At 43.1% G+C, this 19734-nt stretch overlaps 1 protein-coding gene across 3 annotated transcripts in view; it reads right to left on the bottom strand.

Moving 5' to 3' along the window:
- Positions 1-17237, bottom strand: part of MARCHF8 (membrane associated ring-CH-type finger 8) — an 84797-nt gene extending 67560 nt beyond the window's left edge. For all 3 annotated transcript variants that reach the window (XM_054163433.1, XM_054163438.1, XM_054163435.1), the window contains exon 1: positions 17045-17237. The gene's annotated coding sequence lies outside the window, so the exon portion shown is untranslated. The remainder of the gene's footprint in view (positions 1-17044) is intronic.
- Positions 17238-19734: the final 2497 nt, after the last annotated feature.

Genomic DNA, 19734 nt, shown 5'->3' with positions numbered 1-19734 from the left:
AGTCCTGTGTATTGCCATGGAAATCCTGCCATGGCATGGATGCAGTCTGTGGACTTGAGAGGACCTGTCAGATGCACACTGGAAAGTGCTACCCTGAAGCTTTGGGGATCACCACTATGCACTTCTTCTGAAACTTCCCTTGTATGCAACATGAAACTTGACCAACCTAAACAGGAATGGAAACCCTCTGAAGAAACCTCTGTCTGTGGCGAGGTGGTGTAACATCTTCATCAGCTACTTTCTCCTAGTGAGTCTTGCAATAATCTGTTAATGCAGATTTGGAATCTGTTTTTCTGCTAGAGGTTTTGATATGAAATCTGAAATCCCCACTAAAAAAAAAAAAAAGGATAAAAAGAAGTCTTTGTGATTTTGTGCTTTGATTTGTTATTACTGCTCTGAAGGTCACAGAAGCCCTCATCCAGTGACTAGCAAATCCACGTATGCATCTTAACTTTCCTTACCTCCCCTTGCATTTCAGCTAGATATATCTAATGCCTACTTTCTGTTCACTACATTTTCCATACCTGCAAATATTTTCAATCCTATTAGCTTGTGCTGGCTCTAGTTTGAAGCTTTTATTTATTTTATTTTGAGCTTGTCTGGACTCCTCCCCTACTAATGTAGCTTACATAATCCCATTCTAGAGATGACAGATGTGCATTTTCAAAAAAGAGGATCTTGCCTCCTCATTTCATTTTGTTTTGCTGTAGCTTAATCAGTACTGTGTTAACAGCATTATTTAGGAGATGTTATTGAGCCTCATGCACTTCATATGCATTTGTTAACTTGACAAACAAATCTAATCAAGGCAGCCTGAGAGAGAGAAACTAGCACCTTTCCTTCAGTGTCTCACATTTTAGAGCTAATACAACGTTGTAAGTGAAAAGAACACTTGTGCTCAGACCAGGCAGATACAGCTCTGGATTACTGCTATTTACAGCTGTGCCTCTGTCCATATATCTTGCATTGTTTACCAGCTCAGCTGCAACTTCTCCCTTTATTGTCTCAGTTCTTCCTTTTCTCCACCTGCTAGTGCCCTAAAAATAATCTGCTTCAAGACTTAAAAACATTTTTCTTATAATAATTGAAACACCACCATCACCCATATTACATAACTAAAATTAAAAGACAGGCTTGGAAAGAACACAAGGGGTCTTTCTGCATGTTACCTGTGTTGCCTTTGAAAGTTTCTTAATGTACAGTTATATATAACTGTACGCTACACACAAATAGAAGTATCTGCCAGCTCTGGCTGACTCCTCTCAAAATAATAACTGCATTTACAAACATTATACAACTAGACAAGCTGTTAAACTACAGCATCAATAAATAATAGTCCTAGAGCTCTTAGCAATCCCCTCCCTTGATTTCAATGGAAGATGAGCAGGATCTGCACCTCTGAAAAACAGATTCTTTGTAATGTCCCCTTGAAATCAAATCACCTACTAAGTGCAATTATGAATTAGCTTGCTAGCATTCAGAAGGAAACAAATCTCACTTCCCCCTGCTCTGATAACAAAATACTAGTCACTGCAGTCCCTTGAGGAAAATGATGTCTGCTTATGCTACTAATAGCAATTTAACTGCATCAGAAGCATCAGTGATCATTCCTGATGTCCAGTGGAAAGAAGAAAGTGCCAGGCACTCTTCAGACACGTGGGCAGTCAGGTCCTGCTACAGTGGCGAAACTTCTTTAACTGCATCACTGCTCTGCTAGGTAATATACATTTTAAAGTACTCTCCTTGTATATTTGTTGATGAAACAGTCCATAATAATGTCAGCAATAATCCCTATGACAGTCTCTAAAATAAGCAACAAGGCACAGATGTAAAGCAGAAGTTTCATGGGAAGCCCTAACAGTGGGGGCCCGGCAGAGGTCAACAGCCAGGGCTGCTGTTTTCTCAGCCAGAAGTTGCTCTACTTGCTCCACTGAAATTCCAAGTCCATTTGCATAAGGGAGTGCTACTCATATTTTCGCCTACATAATCACCATTTCACCTCACTCCTTCACATTAAACACATCTTCCTGCCCTGAGGTGCTTCCAAACAGAGTAAGTCTACCACGTGAATCACACCTCAACCTGTGAGTCTTTACAGCTTTGCTGCAAGCAGGATGCAATACCACAGCATGTACAGGACTTGCCTTGTGATCATCTTAGCCATGATCCCATCAACTCCCACAATGAGTAGAGAATGGCTTCCTGAGACATTAATGCCCCTCTTCAGAAGAGGCAGACTTCCCTCCAACTTGGCACTGAAGCCACCCTCCAGAGCAAAAATTAGATTGTCTTAATCACAAGGGTTAAATGAAATTTTTCTTAACAGTATGGATGATGACTGGCTTCTTCATAACATTCATTATCAGATAACAACACGCTGCAGTACCATGCCTAGTGCTACAGGTTTTATCAAAAGCTATTTTCCTTTTGATACTACACATCCAAAAGCATAGCACAGCAGTAACCTACCTGGATTCCATCACAGTGTGCACACTGATGCACTGATTCCTTACTAACCCACAGAAATAGCTAGAGAGACCAGAGGTAAGGTTTCATACAATTTGAAATTCTTAAGTTAAAGGAATACAAAACATGTCAGGTTAATATGAACACAGGTTTAGGAATGGTCCACTAAGATTGCTAGTGTTAGTCCCCTGCAATTGCAGATCACCTTGCAATCAGCACAGGAGAGTCCACAGTACATCCACCAGATACAAAACACACCCAACTCCACGGGAAACATCCAAACTCCACGAAACTAGCATATGCCAGGAATGACCATAGCTGATGTCAAAGACAAGGCAACACCCTAGACCTCCAGAATAATAGCAAATCTATTGGGAAAAATGCCCACATGATCACTATGGTTTGTCAAAGCACTACGTATGATCAATGATTTTTAAAAGAAACGGAAAGAGGGACATACTAAACCACACACAGACCACTGAGAGAGATCTGCACCAACATATATTTGCAAGCAAATTTCTACCCTAGTACACAAGTCCACATGTTAAAATGCATAATTCATGATCATTTCCATTCTCTACCAAATTCCTTTTGGGGTTCATGACACACTAAATCAGTTCTGAAATCCAGCAAGTGGGTGGGGGAAATCACTCTGTATTTTTATCTTCAAAATTAATAACCATTACTAAACACAACTGCATAAATTTACACTGAAAACAATGAAAGCCTGTGCTGCTCAAATAGTGTAAATATTTACAATGCAAGATAGCACTGAAACAAAACAATCTCATCAATGTTCAGTGAGGACATTGCTCACAGTCTGTATTGTACACAGATAACAATCATGCATTTTTAGGAAAGCCCTGTGCTACATCACTTATTTTCCATTACATCAGAGGCTAACAGTTGAACAAGTGCCTAAGCAGCATTTCTTTATTATTGTTTAACTACTACCAGGCAAAACATTCCTCTTAAGACAGAGTAAAAAGAATACTATTGACTACATGATTCTGTGTTCTGAAGAAGTATGAAATTGTTCCTTCTTTGTCTCTGGGTAAATAAATTTCTGAAGTGGTGCATGTAAGAATGTATTTCTGGAGTGATGAGTTAAATGCCAGTTAACTCTTTACTTAAAGTTTTAAGTTACAACATAACTTTTCTCTAGAAGTCCAGATTTCTGAATCATTATGATGAACCTTTAAACTCTGGGGAAACAGCTGTAAAGCACATTCTTTAGGACTTGCACAACGAAACTGGAGAGCCCAAATCCAATATCACAAGGCTGGAAGAGATCTCAAAGATCATCCAGTCCAACTTGTCACCACAGACCTCATGACTAAACCATGGCACCAAGTGCCATGTCCAGCTCCCTCTTGAACACCTCCAGGGATGGTAACTCCACCACCTCCCTGGGCAGCCCATTCCAATGGATAACAACTCTCTCAGTGAAGAACTTTCTCCTCACCTCGAGCCTAAACTTCCCCTGGTGCAACTTGAGACTGTGTCCTCTTGTTCTCATGCTAGTTGCTAGAGAGAAGAGACCAACCCCTTTCTGGCTTCAACCACCCTTCAGGTAGTTGTAGAGAGCAATGAGGTCTCCCCTGAGCCTCCTCTTCTCCAGGCTAAACAATCCCAGCTCCAGTGTCTTCAAAATGTCAAGTGTACAGTAAAAAGGGCAATGTACCAAGTACCCTGTACCCAATTCTTCCATTAACATGCATCGCATCAAGAAGTTCTGTCTTCAACCAAAATTTCCCACATTTTAAAGCAATCTGAACTGCTGGTGCAAAACTAGCTACCAGAAATCATTTGCTATTCCCCTGAAGTAAGAAGTATTAAATTTTAAATCAATTTTAAATACAGCAAAGTACTACAAGTCAATAAAATATAACAGATTTTGGAGCGTGGTTTTATTGGGAAGTACATTCAGGCACAGCATGCCTACTTTATGGTTTTTTGTTTCCATCTTTTTCTATGTTGATACCTTTGACAACATCCAACAAGAACCCCCTCTCCAGAGGGCAACACAGGAAGGACCAGCTCTTTGAGCTTCTGAGAACTTGTGCTCAGCTTAGGGGGGCCCACAGTCCTATAGACATAAATGTCTGTCTTTAACTTTACTTCAAATATTACCAATACAAAGGCATGCCTGCTGGTTGTGGTTCAGGAAGGCAAATCATTTAAGTTCTTCAGTTCAGTCACTTCTGTGCTATGGAAAGATAACAGCATTTTTGCTCTCCAGTCTGTCTCAGCTGTACAGATAGCTTCTGTGGGGGTGGTATTGTTCCTTAACATGGCAGTGTACAGTACCTAGCACAACCAAAAGTACAGACTGAAGTGCTACAGTAAGATAAGCAATAGGAGTGGTACACATCTGAGCCAATCCTTCAGTTACACATCTGCATCCTCACCAAAAATTGCCAGATCTTGATTTTAGATGGTTGCCAGACAGGTGAACATGATATTATTTCTCATCAGTTTCAACGTGAATACTATCCTATGAAGCGTTTAAGAACCTCTGTGTCACAGCATTATCATTAAAAAGTAAAGCTATGTAAAGCCTACAGACAGAATCCAGGTCTGTGAACAAAATTAATTCCCCTCCAGTGCCAGAACAGCCTCTTCCAGCTGCAATCTTATCATGGGATATGTTGTGTGTTTAAAAAGGCTGCACATGCTCTTATCAAAAGTGTCCGTAGTTTTAAGGCCAAGCAACTGATTTCAGAAGCCTGAAAAACAGCCTGGCTTCCTTCATCCTGGCTACCCACACCAGCACAGATACACTGGCAGTAGAGAAGCATCAGCATAGTTTCCCTTCATTAGGGTGTTATTTCATGCGAGTGTGCTGGCACGTGTATGTTGGTTCTGCCCATCCTCCCCCACAACAGTACTCTGTGCCACCCAAAAAGAAGGCACTGGCATTACTGAACCCCACAGACAAGGCACTCCTTACCACTGTCTATAAAGGGCCATTCATCTCCACCGTACCTAAAATAGCCACTGGATGCAATCATGAGATGAATACACAACTGTGGATTCATTTAAACCAGTGCCTTCCTACACAGAAAAGAAACCAGAGCCCAGCAGTTGTATCCTCACCCATTGTGCTCATTCTCAGTTCAATAATCAAGTGTTGACTCTTTCTGTCCCCTCCAGTATCAGTTAATTTCTAAAAATATTTAGAAGTTTAGGGATTATATGAGAAGTTTAGAGAAACAGCACAAACCCTCACCAATCCATTCCCATGCACTTGCAAGATCTGTATAAAATCAAATCCATCACAGCTTTCACTATAGCAGTATTTCTGCAGTCTGTCATCCGCTAGCTGCTCACTGCCAGTCAACCCCAGCCAGCTGCGAAAGGCTGCTCAAAGAAAGTGAAATACAGAGAAATTGTGCCTATTCATGAGAAACCCCGAGAACTGCACAGGTCTGTTTCTTCCTAGAAACATAGAATCAACAGTGTTGGAAAACACCTCAAAGATCATCAAGTCCAACCTGTCACCCAAGACCTCACGACTACTAGACCATGGCACCTAGTGTCACATCCAATCCCCTCTTGAACACCTCCAGGGATGGTGACTCCACCACCTCCCTGGGCAGCTCATTCCAATGGCTAACAACTCTATCTGTGAAGAACTTTCTCTTCACCTCAAACCTAAACTTCCCCTGGTGCAGCTTGAGACTGTGTCCTCTTGTTCTGGTGCGGGTTGCCTGGGAGAAGAGACCAACCCCCTCCTGGCTACAACCACCCTTCAGGTAGTTGTAGAAGAGGCTGACTAGCAGTGCTCTGAGGATCTGCTGCTTAAACAACTTTTTATTTGTAAGCCAAAATCTCATCAGTCCTGGAGGAAAACACTGCTGAAATCAGGGGAGCATTGAATCCCTTGAGGCCACATCAGAATTTTTACATCAACTGTATTCAAAGGTGCAGTGAGATAAATCCACCTGACCCTACCCTACTATCCTTCATGTTTTCCAGGACCCATACCTGCTGACCATGTGGTTTTCTTCTCTAAGTAGTTACAATAATATTCAAGAGATTTAATGCTCTACCAAGGGGTAGATAAAGTAAAAATATTACAGGCAAATAATTTGAATGCCTACTGAATGAGGCTAATGGAGAGATAAGGACATATTTATTTATTAACTTTTTAAAATGGCAATTCTTTTTTTTAATTGAAAAGACTACTCACTATTCCAAATGAACAGATGTTAGACAGTCAAGACAAAAATCTCCAGTTTTCTGTTCACCTAAAACAGTTGGCATGTTCCACTCCAGAGACAGTCCCATCTTTGGCACAGGTTCCCACACAAGGGCTGTACAGCAACTTCAAGATGGTCAAAGTATTTAAAAACAAAGGATATGAATTCTGCTGTTTTTGAAGTGAACAGGAATCCATCAGTGACCAAACACTGCTGCTTTCTCCTTGGAGAAACCAACCATTCCTTTCAGTCTCTGGGTGCTAAAAGAAGCAGTATTGTACTTAGGAACAGGCATGGTCCACTCTGTGTGACAAGTGATCTCATGCCTGACAGTCCTCAAGAGCCACGCTCTCTCTGAATAAAGCCTTGGTCCTAGCGCAAGTTACACTTCTTGTTTTGCATGGACATGTGCTATTTAGTGAATGGTATTGCCTGGTGATGGCAAAAGCTCCCACTACCATTCTCTGTTGAAGAAGCTATTTGGTACAGTCTCACACCATGCACTTTTCCTGCAGAGGTAACGTAAGATTCACAGCTCAGCAAGGCCAGCTGATCTCTCACTGCTCCATTACAGAGGGCATTAACCATCTAAATTAGAAACAAAACCAAAAAGGAGACTAAAAGGTATTCATTCTCCAATTTCAGGAAACATTAAATATCTCAGCTGAAGGAGGACCCTTCATCCTTGCACTGCTTTTGCAGCAAAGCCAGGCAGCTGTCTTACAATGCTCAACCAATGCTACCTAACAGCTTCAAGCAGGAAACAAAAACATAACACACATCCACATGTCGGTTTGTGTGCTTGTGGATTTTTGTCTGTGTGCTTTGTGGGTTTTGTTTGGTTGGGTTTTTTGAGGATGGTCCTTTAAAGAAAAAAAACCCACAACACTCTAGGAAGAAGATGTCAACCGAGGAAGGCACCTTCTCTGCCTGCAAAAAAAACAAACCACAAGACACTGCTGGCAAAACTGCACCCCGGGGCAGGACAAAGACTCACTATGAATCCAGTGCAAAGTCAGTGTCATCAACCTTAAAGCATCTGGTCTCAACCCAAAATTTCCTTCCCAAACACTGATTCTGCACAGACTTTCCTGACTGGCAAACCAGAGGTATTGCTTCAGTCGCTGATACTGTCCTATAGCAGGTTATGAATTAGAATACTTCTCTCTTTAGAGATCAGCTGTAGAATTAGATGATGTAGGCTGGATTATTTTTAGCTATCATCTGACCAAATTGGACCTGCAGTAACTTGTAAATTAGTCACTGCTTTTTCTAAGGCTACATTTTACACATCAACTTCCAATGCAACACTTGGTATCTCTTCAAAAAACATAATCCATCAGTCATCTTTGCAAGGAGGAGAGGAAAGAGGAAGCAGATAACATACAGCCCAGAAGAGACTTCTTAGGTTCTTCAGGTTTCTTACTCAAAGTCTAGAAAAAGTGGCAAGGGCAAATGAAAAGGTATGAAAAGGCACAGCTGCCTTCACACACCAGTGGTGAAGACATTTACAAGCTCAAATAACCCATCCCTCTGTGACAGCTGTCATGTTGGAATGGCATTTTTTAATAGAAGGGGGCACAGAAGGCCCAGTGACAGTGTACCGTACTGTTTTATTGATCACGAGGTTAAAGCATGACTTAGCCTGACAGTGATTTTCTTTTTTATTTTGACACATTCCAATAAAGGAAGAAGAAATAGCCCATGGAAAAAAAAATGCCTGGCACAGAAACTTGCCACTCTGCTTGATGCAGAGGTTGCTGGAAACTGATGACAAAGAGCATCTCAGAAAAGCAGGTCTGTGCTGCCGTATGTCCATGTTACTGGCCTCAGTAGGATGCCCTGTGTACAGTCAAGATGCTTCCATTCCCATTCCCTGCTGACAAGAATAACTTTCAGACTTGAAACCAAACAGTTTCATCATCTTGTTAAATTCTGTGTTCTTAGCTCAGATGTCTCTCATATGCATTAGTTGTATTACACTAACCGTGAAGATCTATCCATGACCCACACATGATACAGCCCAAAGGAGGTCAGTTAGAGGTTGGCTCATCAGCTGTCTGTCTCTCTTCCCTTATTCACAGAAGCTGCAATGCAAATTGTGTGACAAGGGATAAGTATATGCTTTGTGGGGTCATGTGGAAAGGGTGTTAACACTAAAGCACTAAGGTACAACTGGCAAACACACCTTCCCTGAGCAAAGTATCCACCCTGGAGCAGAACCATCCCTGCAGCTTCCTTACACAACCTCAGCAGCAGGCACAGCCAGTTAAGCCAGGCTAAGCCAAACTCACACAGGTTTTACAAACCGGAAAGCCTAAACACAGCGGCAATGAAGGACCTGAAAAGGCAGCTGACAAGCAGCCAGCCAACAGTCTAAACAGCAGGATCCCTGAGGACATCACAACCCTACCAAGTCTGTGTAAAGCACCTGTAGTACTGCACAGTGAGAACATGTTGACTGAAAAAACTTCCCAATAGGCATTCAAAGACAGATAAGAGAGACTGAACACACACCCCAGCTGACAAGAAGTACTCAAATATACAGCAAAAGCAAACAAACATAACAAATGCCTAACAGACACAATGGAAGATCACAGCCAAGAATAAAATGCATGATGTACTTAATTCCCTTTCTCTTTAAGGAACTGATCCTGACCCAGCTTCCTCGCTCTCAGGCAGCTGGACCACAAAATGCTACACTTACTTCTTGCCAGGGTATCACTAACAAAGGAAAGTGAGTGAGAAATCCTATCTTGAATCAAACATGTTCAACAGCAACTGAGCTGGGATACTTGCAATGTGGTTAGAGAAGTTGATATCAACACCATTAGTGAGTAAAAGCCTAGACCTGATGCCTCAGGGTCTCCAAAACACCAAATGCTGACTCTGGAAGACCAATCTTGAAAATAAGAAAACCACCAAAAGACTACAAAGCATACATCAGACTTACCCCACCACTGCCTCTGGCACCTACATATGTACAGGAGATGCTACCATACTTAATTACGTGCACCTCAGATGCAGCCTTACTGAGCAAGGGTAAAAAGCAAGGCAGCCCTGGTGCAAGGCACAGCGTTTTGGCAGGGCCATCTCCTGCTGCTTTGAACAAACAGCTTTGAGGCTGTAGTTCTAATTATCACTTTCATATGGCCTCTCTAGGAACAAGCCAAACATTTCATTTAAGAATGTAATCAGATACATCAGGAAAGGTCAAAAAGGAATAATTTTGAACCTCTTCCTATTTGGAAAATACAACAGAGTTGCAAACCACACCTCAGTGATTTGCCTGGAAAACATAATTGTGCAGTTTTCCGACACTCCCAGGAGGGCACATAATCTCATCTCTAAAAGACCTTGGGAGCTGCAGAGCTCTGCAGGTGTACTAGAGCAGAACTCTCTCACACACCTGCCAAAGCATGTAGCAGCTTGTACAGAAAAACATGGAGTCCTTTGAAGCCTTGCAATTTTGTAATGAAAGTAACTTGGTGAATATTTCTGCAGCATTTGAAAGACTTAACTCTAGTGTCTCAGTCAGAGGTTTTCCTCCCCTGTCAGGCCTGATTCTAGCATGAACGATACCAAAGAGCTGAACATCACTGTCAGGAAAATCACAGAACCAAAAATACACATCTCATGAAAAGCAACTGCTAAAAGGCAACATAGAGTTTCCATGCCCATAAGCAATGAGATATTTCAAAGCTACAGTGTTAAAATGCTTCCTAAGAACACTAATGCATTTAGAAGGCTAAAATATTGATCTCATTTTTATTTGCTTCTGCTTTGTTATGCCAAGAGCAAAGCTAAAAATCTCCATCCATCTTTTAATCAAACATACTACTTCTTTTTTTGTTAACTCCCAAGAGCAAGTCAGCCTGACATGACTCCTGTAATTTTATAATAGAATTTCTCCTCCCTCCACCCCCTTATGTTATCAAGCATCAGTTCTGTGAAGGTTGCTGCACCGTGCCAGCTCTAATGTAATAACAATACTTAACCATTTTTCTTAGGCTCCCAGAAGATCTTGCAATGGAAGAAGGCCATCCCATGGGCAGAAGGATTAGCACAGTCTGACATCCTAGAGTTTGGTATTCTGTAGCTGCATGCTCCATATAGGCCACTCAACCACATGAACCATCTTGAGGCTAAAAAAGTGCTATCTCCACAGGTGCAAGGTGAGGCTGCAGCTCTAGGTTGTGACACTGCAATTTAGATTCCCTTCCTGCAACATCTAAAGTTCCAGCAAATAACTGGCATTTAGCCAACAGGTTCAGGAGTTACTTGAAGTGTGACTGGATAAGCCCACTTCCCTGTGCACAGCAGGCTAAGCAATAATAATAAAAAAATTAAATCCTCCACACTCTAAGAACCTTAATAAAACCAGGACAGAGGTAACAACTAGGTTGCAGGAAACTAAAGTACACATAGGTGAAGTAACTGAAGCCGGGAAATAAAGGCCAGAAGCAGGAACAAGATTCAGATTTCCTGTCTCTTACAAGAAGTCTTTAGCTGCAAATGAACTTCCTCTTCTTTTCAGAGCTAAGAAGATTTTTTTTTTCCCTTCTTTGCCACAGGTCACAATTTAGTTTAGTATGTATTTATGTTGTTTGGTATAAGAAAATCCTCTCACCTAGAGATCATTTGCCTTGTCAAAGAGTAGCAACTCCTTTATAAGTCTTCCATCTACTTGGGGTTTTTTATACATATATTACATGCATGCACTTATACACACATTTTATAGGAGTAGCTTCAATGTCACAGACTGGTCACAGACAGCACTAGAGAAAAAAACACTAGATGAAAATGACTCTGAAAGCTGTGATGACAATAATCACATTTAAACAGAAACCGTTTTGGATGCAGGGGAACTACATTTTGAACTACAGGGGAAACTCACTTCGTTTACCAGAAAGGAAGGAAAAGCAAAGCCTACTGTTAACTTCAGAGAGAGCCAGACTGCTCCTGTGTGTATTTTCCTCTCTGTCATTACCTATAGCAAACTATTACCTAGTGCTCTTCTCATTGCTCTTGTATGTCAGACTTCACCAGACTTATTATGAACAGAAAATCCACCTCCAACTTTCACTTTCATCTATTGCACTTAACAGTACGAAGAACTCTGCTACAAGCCCCTTAAGAGCTGTTTGCTGAAGGAGGTCATGGGAAACAGGAAAGAACGGGACAAAACCACACTCAAGATAGGGCAATAGGAGGCATTTGGAAGAATTTCTGGCTATAATGTGGCCCATGTTATGAAAGCATGGCAGAGTCCTGTATTGCACCACTCTCTGCATTTCAATTCACATTCCCATAAACTCAATTTCACATTCCCATAAAAATATATATGCACAGAAAATAAATACATAAATATACACATACATACAGAAATAGGCCACATTTTTCCATTAGCCTTCCTCTTCTGATGAATTTGTAGTTACAAGAGATTATAACGGGGATTGGCCTAGTAGTGAATCACCCTCAATAGCACACTGTGCTTTTACAACTAGAAATAGAGGGATCAGAGAGATTAATCCTCTGTCCTGGATGACACGAAGAACCAGTGACAGTGAAAGCAAGTATAAATATGCAGAAAAGGCACTTTGTCTTACTACAGCCCCCTTTGGTTCTGAAGGAGACTCTTCCACCAAGAAATGCCTTAAAGGTTATTTCAAATAAAATTAAACAAAAGTTATTATTTTTTGTAAAGCCTGCAGTAACTGGGTGAGGAGGAGCTCCCACCAATAATCCCTGTGACATCACCTTCCCTCTCCTAGGAAGGTAAAGGCCAGGTTCAGCCCTGCTGCCATAAGGAGCTCTTAAAGTAGCAAGATCTGACTGAATACTTCATCAATATTTAATTGGTGCTATAGGACAGTTTGTATACAGTGAGTCTGTTGCTTCCAGTTCAGTTAATATTACTCAAATGATCCTCCAAAGCCAAAATTCACCCGTGTCTAGAAAGCAGAACTTGAAACACAACTCTGGTGACAAGCACATAAGTGCATTCCCCCCTCCTCAAGCTGCACTGATGGCACAGAGTTATTAGAAGCAAGTCTGAGTGACAAATTATTCTGGTCATTAGAACCAGCAGATCAGACCCAGACAAAGCCTATCTGTTTATTAAGAAAGATTGTGGATTTTTTTCCCTATAGATACCTTTCCTTACATGCTCAGGACACACAATAAAGAGGAACAAACAGGCTTTTAAGAAAACAAAGTATTTGGAAGGAAGGGAGGCACCAAGGATTTGCATGCTTTGAAAAAAAACCAACCAGCAACTTTGTAACCTTGCACCGTTTTGTTTTGGTTTGTTTGTTTGCCTGTCACCCTAGATACTTCCATCTTTCCTTCCTTCTGTATAATTCAACTGACCCTTTAATTCAAAAGAAAAGTGTTTCTTGACCTATGTCCAGGACATGACAGCAGTCAAGCTACCCACTCAGGCAAGAACAGTTGGGAACCTTTTTTTATTCCTTGTAATGAACCTCTTACCCTTGATGGTCTACAAACACATGATCTTACCAAAGTCATGGCCAAACTGGGGGACTGGTGGTTTTCAGCCGCCTCTTAAATGACATTCCTAAATCCAGTAGCTGTTTTCCAAATAAAAACTCTGGCACAGTTGTTCACAACCAGTCTCATCTGCAGATTGGACTGGTGACATGCATTGTGCACTTCCGATGCTTTTTGAAGGACACATAGAAACTCAAGGGGCACATATCGAAGCATACTTAACTGACACACAGGATTTGCCTACCCCAAAATATATGACAAATATATTCTATATTGATTATAGATACATATTCTGCAAGGTTTACAACTGGAATCCTTAAATGAGTCTCCAAGGATAAAGTGCTCGTCTATTAGTTGACTCTGTATCAAACAACTATGGAAAAATCTCAGCCACCATTTCTAGAATCTTTAAGTATTTCCCACTAATTAGATATACACTGGGCATCAAAATTGCCAACACTGTTTTCAGTTGAATTCAATTAACCACGACATTCTGAAGACCTCTGGTTAAATTCAACATGTAACACCGAGCTCCCCTCCTTGCCTGCAGGTATCAAAACTGAGCTCCAGTGAGGTAGCAAACCTGATAACCAGCTAAGTACATTATAAAGGCCAACCTTGCCCCTAGTCCCTGAGGAAAGAAACCGCAAGCATTAGAAACTGCTGATGCCTGAGATATCTCTTGCTGTTTGTGAACTGTCTTGCCTGTGTACTGATGTTACATTTAAGAATAACACAGCACTTAAAGTGTACATTTAATTTCAAAAAAGACTGTACTTTCAAGGCTCTTGTCCATTTACCTGCCCCAGAATCAATAAGAATAATGTAATCTGTTATTTGTGGTCTTTTCATGCTTCACATGAATATCATTAGATACCTCAAAAACATTGTGGGAAACAGTGAAAAAGAATCAGTTCTGGAAATGGTGAGTCCTTTGGACAATTGCCAACAAAAGTCAGGCCACAGAGCTAGTATAGATGGCCCTAACTTAGTGAAGCAGTTTCAAGCACTTGGAGCTGAGTAATTTCACAATGAACAAAGCCCACACAGCAAGTTTAAGGCCCATTCTGCTATGCCAAAAGCAAGCTGCCACCAAATTTTTGCAGTCAACATACAAATCAGCAAAACAGAAACTCATAGTAAACGCTACATGAATTTTCACTGTGGAAATTAACACAGCGAATTAGATGTGTGGTTTACATGGTTCACTCAGTTCCTGCAGCAGCTAGCACTAGATGCTCCAGAAAAAGAAGAGGAGCAGACAGTAGCTGGATAGTTTGTTCCCCAGGAAGATTTCTCACTTAACACCTTACACCTTGGAAGTGCAGTTTTCCCCAGACTTTAAGTTGCTTGTTCTTTACAGCCTTCTACAGCTTTGCCATTCACTGTTTTCCTGCTACACACAGAACTGGTTGAAGGACAATGAGATCCACTTTTTGCAAGCTCCTTCCTTCAAAGCCTTTTAGTTTTTTAAAGTAGCCCAAATACATCCTCTTATGGAATACAAGTTAGCCATTTCTACAAGACCAAGAGTTCCTTGGTTTTTCTGGGGAGGGAGGAAGGGCAGGACTAGAGCAAAATAAAACAAAGTAAATGAATAAATATAAGAGGACACTTCATACCTGTTTAATTTTTCCTTAAAAATGATCATCCTTGCTCAATTCTTCATTCCTTCTGGAGCTGGCTTTCAGTCACATTAGGACTAACTGCTTCTGAGGTATATGGCAGGAAAGACCCATAGTAGGAGACTGCTTTTTCTTGGCAGCAGAATGAATACAGGACTTGTAAGAACTCTCTCCTTGAGCAGCATTACTACTGGGAGGTGCCACGTTCCTGCAGTGATTTGCCTCTCCCACTAATATGAGTGTTTAGAAGGGCAATAAGGAGATCAGACTGGCAGAGAAAAGACATTGGTACATTGCCCAAAGCACATGTGACAGCCTCAGCATCTGGGAAGACTGAGCCCTTTCACCCCTGAGCCTGGGACAGTTGCTTGTCCAGAAAGTTAGACCTCAAAACTGGGCAAATGCATCCAGGCAACAGGTGGATTTTCACTCTCATCTGGACACCTCCACCAATTCTGGCCACATATCCATACACTGAAGCATGAAAAGGGTTGCAGCCTTTCTTCCAATGGGAAACCCAAACAAGAAAAATTGGTTCTTTTCAATTAATTTACCTCTATAAGCAAAGCTGGTGGCTAAGTCTAGCTGAAAACCAAGTGGAAAACCCAAAATGATAACAAAAAACTCCAACGCCATAACAAGAAATAGTCAGTGGATTGTGAAATTTTTAAGTCCACTAAGTCACACAAAGTTCCCAGCAAAGTGGCAGCTGTTCAGACTTTCAGCAACTGTAGCAGAATAAAATTCTGGGAATTTCTCACTTTTCCCAGGCAGCTACCAGGATGCTCAGGGAAGTCTGGCACCAAAGGGTTTGGGACACAGCTGAGAAGCTGCAAACTCCACTTAGCAGGTGCCGGGGTGCTGGGTGCCGGGGTGTACCCTTTGGCCAGGACCCCAGATGTTTCTAGTAATCATGGTCCAGAGGCAGTCTCCCTCAATGAAAAATGATCAGTGTTATGTATAAAAATTTTGACCAGGGTGACTGCAGGATCAACCTCAGCCTCATCTGACACTACTCCAGAACTAATTTCACAAGTGTACAAAGGGTGCTCCTGTTTCAGCTGAACTGTTCGTGTCAGACTTTTCCACCTTCATTTTCCTTCCAAGATCTCTTTCCATCCCTGCTCAAGATCTACCTAAACTGTCCCTTCTCTGTTCACACTGCTGGGTTATTTCATAAATTTGCCATGCTCAGAATTGTACAAGTCCTTTGCCAACTGCAGAGCCTGAGCTGTGTGCCCTCTTGCCCTGCAGTTTGTTTCAAAACGATTTTGCATTGGCATCTTATCGTAACAGTTTTGCTTGCGCTACCAGCCACCGAAACGAGGAAAAGTTAAAGTGTTACAGTTTAGAGCAATCCGAGCATTGCTCTATCTTCAAACTAGTTCTAGGAGGCATGAAGGAATTCTGACTATTTCTCAGTCTGCCATGAAACTTCACACTTCATTACAAACACGCTGTGACCAGTATATCTTGCGTAAAGCTTTCTCTTTGGTGTATCTTCGTTGCACATCACTAACCAAATGCAAATTCGGGTCCTCCTCCAAATCGGAGCCCCACTGTAAACACAGCTTCCTTCCCACCCGGCTGATCCCACCTCGGTCTCTCCCGAGCGGCACTACTCCTGCCGGCGCCAATGCGCACACAGACGCGCTGAGGCTGGGCAGACAAAGACGACGGAGGTGGAAAAGCCTCTTACCAGCGATTTCGGTGCCGCTTCCTCAGCTCCGACAGAGAAGCAGCCCTCAACTCTCCGAGCGGAGTCTCCGCATCGGCCAATGACGGTAGGGTCCGCCGCAGCTCCCGCCACACAGGCCGGCGGAGGCGACCTTCGCGGCCATGCCACGCTCCCGTCTGTCCCGGCCGACACGACACAGCGGCCGGTCCCACGGGGGGCAGCCTCGGGCTGAGCCACACCGCCCCCGCACAGCTGCCTGTTGCTTGCCACCGGCACCAACCGACTTCCCGCAGCCGCCTCACCTGGTGGCGATCGGTCCCACCGGAGAGGCGAGACGGTGTTCGTGGGAGCAGGACGAGCGGAGCAGCTGCTGCGGGATAACAGCACCCCCCCGGGCAGGCGGTCCCTGTGCCGGCCGAGCGGCACCGCAGGAAACCCGCCCCGGGCCACTCCCGCGGCCCAGCCTCGCTCCCCCGCGGCCCTGGCCTCCCCCGCGCCGGACTCGGCTCGGCCCCGCGGCGGCAGCTCACCACAGCCAGGGCGGCGGCCAAGCCTACCTTGGTGCCCCGCACAGGGCCCGGGCCGGCGGCTCCTCCTCCGGCTGCGGCGGCTGCTGCTGCCCATACCCGAGGCCGGAACGTGGCGGGCCGGAACGCCGACGGAGCCAGGGCCTGCGAGGCTCCTGCGGGCCGGGGCACCCCCCGGGTCTCTCGCCCGTCTCCTGTTTACCGCGGACCGGCCGCCGGCTGGGCTGCCTGTCAACGCGCCGCCCCGCCCCGGCCCGCCCCCGTCGCTTTGGCCCGGAGGAGGACGGGGAAGCGAGGCGGCAGCAGTGCGCCGCGCACGCAGCGCCCTCCGGCGGAGAGGGTGGCCCTGCGGGCTGCCCAGGGTAGGGGAGCTGCTGGGGCCGACGCCAGACGCGGGTTTACCGGGAAACGTGAGATGAAAATCGGCAGTACAAAGAGTGATCCTAATGTCACAGCCGAGGGCTTGCTTTTTAGCCTGATGAGGGTCCGTAGCCATCGTCAGAAGGTGTTTTGTAGAAGTTGTTCACCTGCATGTATTGATTTATCAGTGGAAGACCACGTAAACAAAAAAGTTCGAGTACCAAAAGGATGCTAATACGTTGGCCCCGTAGCTATGTTTGGGTGCCACACAGTCTGTTGCTATTTCACGCTACCCTTTTGCAAGTAGCATAGTTTAGTAATTTCTTCCCAAAGAGGAATCTCCTCAGGAATCCTCTGAGATAAGCTGAGGTGAATTATACAGGAAAAATCCAAAGGGAGAGATTTCCTCTGTCCAGATGTAGTATCTATCCCCCTAGGGAATAAGTGAAAAAGAACAGGAAGAGAGGCAGCCTCACTGAACTCTTGTCAGTGCAGCACAGACAAGAAAACAGATACTATTAAGAGAAAAAGACAGAAAACAAGGAAAGCTCCTGCCTTGACATCCAAGTTCATTCACTAAGCCTACTCATAGTTTTTTGTCTCCTGAGTCTGCACCTTTTCACATCAATAATTTAAGGGTAAATGTAATCTCCCTGGAGTCCTGTAAAGAACAGTGAGAAGAGTATAACATGAGTAAGGTAACTCCTTTTGATGCAGAGTACAACCACCTCCTACAGAAAAATGATGTTACAATAGGCTCTCAGAGCACAGAGAAGCTGTGCTGAAATTTGGTCGTCACCTTTCAGAGTTTGGGCCCAGCACACTCATGCAGTGAAAGTGGGAGAATCACCACACAGAGAGCACCCAGTGTGTCTTCCAGGAAAGAGGAAGGTGTGTCTACAACTCCTATTGAGTCATATGTAGACTGAAGTTAGAACACAGATGCTTAGATTGTATCTCCTTATGAAGATAGGGCATGGTAAATAAATATGTGATGATAATCATGAGAGGTAGTGTGATGATAATCTTGATAGGCAGTGCATCATAATGCTGGTGTGTAAAGAGAATCAGTTTCCATCCTAAACTGTATTGATAGCTTACCTTGAGGCCACAGGGATAGCTCAGAGGCTATTTTCTTCCTTCATACTCTGTTTTATTGTGTTTGGGTTTTTAAAAATTACTTTTCAGGCTAGGATTGTATTCCACTGTGGCAACAGTGTAACTCGCCACCCAGTACTGTGTGCCAGAGCAGGAACAGGGCCTGTAGACAAAACTGGTATATAAGTTAAACTATATAGAAAAACAGCTGCGCAGATCTTCCTGGCAGACTAGAATAACTAATGATTAGGCTTCAAATGAAAGAAGCTACAGTAGGCCACCACTACAACACCTTTAATTCTCAGGGGGAGCAAAAAATGCCTTTGCCTTCCATGTGTTTCATAGTTATTACTCCAAAGTCTCTGTTTCCCCAGAAAGCCCATCTAGTAATGTAACACACATTGCTGTTCTGGAGTTAGAAGTCTCAGCAGCAACCTCCCAAACACAGAACCGCAGAGCTAGACTAAAGCCTCAATGCTAAAGAGCAAGCACTACTATGGAACATCCTCCTTGCATGCCTTCTTACAACCCTCAGTAAGAAATGCAAACCTAAGTCTTTGCAAATCCTCCTCCCTCAAATTTGCAGCTAATTTATAAAATAGGGAAGAACAAACTTAAGCTAAGGGCCTTTAATCAAATGGAAACCTTAAATTCTAACTAGCATTGCTGTTCATAATCTGAGTAGGAAATACAAAAGTTTTTTTTAAATTATGGGAACAGAACATCTCCAATTTGCTAGCTGGATACCTCTGGCTCAAAGTTGAGGGAAAACTAGCTTCACAGGTGAAGATATTGACAGTCTCCACACAGGATCTAGACTGTGGGCATACACGTGGTCATCTTAAATACTTGCCATCAACAATAAATTTGATTTGTTTAAAGTCACAATAGAAGTATCACAGTATCAAGTACCTCTGTGCTCAGGAGATTCTGGTTCTCTCTAAAGGCAGCAGGGATTTAGCACAGTCTTAAATAACTCCAAGATTATTTCTTACAAAAAACTCATTTCTGTTTTTCAGGAATACTTTTACTCCTTTTTGCAGGAAGACCTGAAAAGTGTTGTGAGGCAGAAACCCTGAATAGTAAAATCTCCTGTAAAACTGTTTTTTGGGTTTTGTGGGGTTTTTTGTTGTTGTTTTTGGTGGTTTTTTTTAGTTATGGCAACACATACAGTAGGAATGTGGAAAAGCAGACTTTTTTTCCCCTCAGATAATTATAAATCATCATTTTATTCTACAATGTAAGTCTGAGCCCCTGCCTAT

The sequence above is a fragment of the Dryobates pubescens genome, chromosome 8, assembly GCF_014839835.1.
Source record: "Dryobates pubescens isolate bDryPub1 chromosome 8, bDryPub1.pri, whole genome shotgun sequence".
NCBI classification, from domain to species: Eukaryota; Metazoa; Chordata; class Aves; order Piciformes; family Picidae; genus Dryobates; species Dryobates pubescens.
This window is presented reverse-complemented; position numbering and strand designations above follow the sequence as displayed.